Raw genomic sequence first — 4,926 nt, forward strand, 5'->3', positions numbered from 1 at the left:
AGAACCACAACAACGAGCACCCGAGCTATAAATCTTCTCCCAAACTTTGAACCTCTCCACCTCTGTCTTAAATGCAACCTCATCTCGGCCTGAAGGGGCGACCCTTCATCCTGAGGCTGTACTTCCAGGTCCTCGTCTCGCCTACTAGTGGGACCATCTTCTTCACAACCACTCTGACCAGGCCCCCCCCAGTAGCTTGTAAGGTTCAGTCAGATCCCGCCTTACCTTTCGAAACACCATCGGGTACAGACCCAGAGACCTCATGTGACAAACCCAGGGGGAAACCTTCTCTAGACTCCCTCCCAACACCAGCGCATCCCTTCCTTCGGTACACGGCACAAAACTGCTCCCAATATTCCACCTGTGGTCAGACCAGCGCCTGACGCAGCCTCGGCAGCACGTCCCTGCTCCTGTTTTCTCGCCCGCTTGAAATGAATGCCGACACTGCATTTGCCTTCCGAACCATCGGATGGACCTGCATGTTAATCTTGAAACAACCTGGAACTAGGACTCCCAAGAGCCTCTGCGCTTCAGATTTGCAAAGCCTTTCCCTCGTTCAGAAAATCGTCTACCCGATTGTTCTCGCTACCAAAGTGCAATTACGCACACTTGGTCACTTCTTTCCCCACTCGCCCAACATGTCCACGCTCTTCTGCAGCCTGCCCATTTCCTCAAAACTACCTGTCCCTCTAGCTATCTTTGTGCCAACTGCAAACTCAGCAAAAGTGCCCTCCGTGGCCCCCATTATCGTGGACACCCCAATAAGGTCCCTGTCACAGCCCCGTCTACAAGGTATTTGCGGAATTTCACCACAGTTATACACGTGGCCGGAGACTTTGGCACTGTCGCACCGATAACACAGGGCCCAGCGAGCCTGTGCCGATTCCTACTCCTTGTTTGGGCGTGCTACTTGTTGCCCAGACGCGGTTTCAGTCCCGCCGTTCCGCCTCCCGTTCACGTGTCTAACAAGGTGAGCCTGAAACGTTCCTAACGTGCCTGCTTCCAGCGCTTCGACTGGCAACGAGTTTCAGGCACCCACCATCCTCTATGTGAAAACCTTTCTCCGCACTTCTCCCTTCTCACTTTCCACCTCTCACCGTGAACCTGTACCCACTGACTCGCCACCCTCTCGATGCCTCTCAGTACGCTGTCGACCTCTATCGGGTCGCCCCTCAGCTTCCGTCTTTGCAGTGACAACAATCCCAAGTTTATTCAACCTCTCCTCACAACAGAAGCACTCCAGGGCAGGCAATGTCCTGGTAAACCTTCTCTGCACCCTCTCCAAAGCATCCACGTCCTTCTGGCAGTGTGCCGAACAGCACTGCGCGCGGTATCCCGAATGTAGCCTAACTGGAGTTTTGTACAGCTGTTTATACAGATCATTTATTTACACGTCACAAAAAACAAAGGACCTAGCACCGAGCCCTGCGGGATACCACTAGTTACTGATCTCCTTTCCGAAAAATGCGCTTCCACCGCTACTCTCGGTCTTCTGTGACCGAGCCGGTTTTGTATCCAGCTAGCCGGCTCACCTCAGATCCCACGAGACGCTACCTTTTGCAGCAGCCTGCCTTAAGATGTGAAACGATCCAGAAGAGATTACTGACGCAAAGGTGACTACGCTTAAATGAAAGTGCTGGGATTGGCAACCGTGACGGAACTCGCAGCCAAGGAAGGTCAACACCTCACAAAGTGGTGGCTGAGAGTTCACAAAATGGTGGCCCAGGGACAAGCACCAACGCAGACACAAAACTGCCACTGCTGTGGAAACACATGTCAGGCAGCAGCAAATTGCTGGTAGAAAGAAGCTGTGTGCAGAAACTGCAGCATTAAAAAAGAATATACTCAGTGGGTGCGCTCGGGGGTGAAAGTACCAATAACCTGCAGCGAAAGTACAGGATGAAATCCTAAATGGTACAAAAAGGGCAAGAAGACAAAAGCCCTGACGCACAAACCAATGAGGTGTTGTGGTTACAGATACTGGCGATACCTGCCGACGCCCCGGTCGCTCCCTTACTGAACGGCAAACCGGTAAGGATGGAGGTGGACACCGGTTTCGTTGATACGGCTGAGTCACGTTGCGCTGCAACCTTCAGAAACTGCGCGAGGAACACACAAAGGTGAAGTGGTGCTTTCACAGTGGGAACGTTCAGTTATACGGTGAGTCTGAAGACACAGCCTGCGTGTCATCAAAGGAAATCTTACAGCTTTATGGGCAAGAATGTGGTTGGACAGAATCAAACTCAACTGGGCCGAAGGCAATCACGTGTCAAAATTCTGAGAGTGACTGATCAAGAATTCTAAAGAGGCACGCTATTGTTTTCAATGGGGTAGACAAGCAGGACGCCGGGAGCCTTTGATAAGGTTCCACGTGGTAGGCTGTTGGAGAAAATGCAGAGGCATGGAATTGAGGGTGATTTAGCAGTTTGGCTTAGAAACTGGCTTTCTGAAAGGAGGCAGCGAGTGGTGGTTGATGGAAAATATTCAGCCTGGAGTCCGGTTACTAGTGGTGTGCCACAAGGGTCTGTTTTGGGACCACTGCTGTTTGTCATTTTTATAAATGACTTAGACGCAGGCATAACATAGGTGGATGGATTAGTAAATTCGCAGACGACGCTAAAGTCGGTGCAGTAGTGGTCAGTGTGGAAGAATGTTTACAGGTTGCAGGGGGACTTGGATAAACTGCAGAATCGGGCTGAGAGGTGGCAAATGGAGTTCAATGCAGCTAAATGTGAGGTGATGCACTTTGGGAAGAATAACAGGAAGGCAGAGTACTGGGTCGATGGAAAGATTATTGGTAGTGTGGATGTGCAGAGGGATCTTGGAGTCCCATGTACATAGATCCCTGAAAGTTGCCACCCAGGTGGATAGTGCTGTTAAGAAGGCTGTTGGGTTTCATTCGTAGAGGAATTGAGTTCCGGAGCCGCAATATCATGCTGCAACAGTTCACCTGCTGGTGTGTGCTAGGCGGTTTCCTTTCCCTTTGCTCAACGACCTATTTGCTGAACTAGCCGGAGGTCAGCTTTTCAGTAAAATTGAGCCCGGTAAACCCTACCTCCAGATGAGTGTAGATCCTGAGTTGAAATGAATGAGACACAATCTTATTGAAACATATTGGATTCTTACGTGGCTCGACAGGGTAAATGCTGAGAGGACATTTTCCCTCATGGGAGTGTCTAGAACTGAACAGAAATAAAGAGGCACCAATTTAAGAGTGAGATCAGGAGAAACGTCTTCTCTCAGAGGGTTGTGAGTCTTTGGAATTTGTTGTCACAGACAGCTGGCACACGCTGCTTGTGTGAGACTGACTTAGAATGCTGCCAGTTCTGGCTGAGGCAGCAAAGTAGTGCAAAAGAAGGCAAGGGGCTGTTGTGCCAGTCCCTGCGTACACAGCCCAGGTGCCGGATAATCTGCAGTGCTCCTACCTGCCTTATTATCTTTCCAGGCCAGTTCCGGTCAGCAAACATTGGCTTGTTTGTTCTACGTTTTCTCACGTGCTGTTGTCGAGTTAGTGCTGTCTCTTTGCTTTTCCCAGTGAGAATTAACTCTCTGAGTAACCTGCCTCTGACTCAGTCAGTCGTGATAGCACACACGATTCTGTCGCGGCTCAGTGAATCGGAAAGTGGCTGAAACTCACAGTCCTTTGCCTCGTTTTTCCGGTCAGTCACATACGTACCTATCGATTCCGCCTGCCCTTGCACTCTGATGAAAAGCATGTGCCTTAAATACGTCCCGATTATTTTTGTCCTAGCTCACAGTGTTCTCGAAATCTCTCTTGCAAGTCATCAAAATCAAAACGACTGAACCCCTAGATAGCTTCATCCCCAGCAGCATGCAGCAACGTAGCACAGTTGACCTTCTCTTGTTTTTCTGAAACGTCGCTCGCGAGTAGGAAAAGCTGGTGGGCAGCTACGGTTGCTGCAACTCCCAACTTCTGACACCATGTGGTGTGATCGGGGCCCGGCGTTGGCGGGACGGTGCAGCACGCAGCAGGGGTGAGGGGATGACATTGAGAGCAAGTGTCAAGATGCGCAAGAGACAGAGACGGCGAGAGAAGGATAGGGAGCGGCAGCTGAACAGCTACCTTAGAACAGACGAGTTTGAATCGACTCACGCCTGGCTGGATGTGAGGTGTGAGAAATGAAGCACCGAAAGCCTGCGCTATAAACATGAAGCTGTTTTTAGATTTATAGATGAGGGGTGCACCGTTCCCGGAGGTACTGCAATACCAGGTCGATGCGTGGAGTGGACGGAGCAAGCCCCTATTCCATCTCCCTGCTCCAAAAATCAATTTAATATATGGTCCCCAGATAAGGGACGTATCAGATATTAAACTGATAAGAACAGATTTTTTTTTTATTTCAAAATATACTTTATTCGTAAATATTCATAAATAATTTGATACACTGTACATTGGGTAATGCCATACATATGTTCACATTAACATACACAGTTTAGAATTTTCCTTTTTATATGCAAGTCTGTGCATTTCTCACTCCTATGCCCTTATATTGGGCTGAGGCGTCAGCAGAGCCCAAATGACTGCATGGGCCCCCTGATCTTCTTTAGACAGGCAGATGTTAAACGGTGGTCTTTCCCCACCGCGCCTTGGCGGCAGCTGCCCCAAGCTTCAGCGCGTCCCTCAACACGTAGTCTTGGACCTTGGAATGTGCCAGTCTGCAACACTCAGTCGGGGTCAACTCCTTCAGCTGGAAGATCAACAGGTTTCGGACCACCCAGAGAGCGTCCTTCACCGAGTTGATGATCCTCCAGGCGCAGTTGATATTCGTCTCGGTGTGCGTCCCGGGGAACAGGCCGTAGAGCACGGAGTCCCGTGTCACGGCGCTGCTCGGGACGAACCTCGACAAATACCACTGCATTCCTCTCCAGACTTCCTCTGCATAGGCACATTCCAGAAGGAGGTGT

General features: G+C 50.3%; 1 pseudogene; it reads right to left on the bottom strand.

Annotated features, from left to right (window-relative positions):
* Positions 1-4,195: 4,195 nt before the first annotated feature.
* LOC132809309 (U2 spliceosomal RNA) lies at positions 4,196-4,370 on the bottom strand (annotated as a pseudogene).
* Positions 4,371-4,926: the final 556 nt, after the last annotated feature.

Source organism: Hemiscyllium ocellatum, chromosome 3 (assembly GCF_020745735.1).
Source record: "Hemiscyllium ocellatum isolate sHemOce1 chromosome 3, sHemOce1.pat.X.cur, whole genome shotgun sequence".
NCBI classification, from domain to species: Eukaryota; Metazoa; Chordata; class Chondrichthyes; order Orectolobiformes; family Hemiscylliidae; genus Hemiscyllium; species Hemiscyllium ocellatum.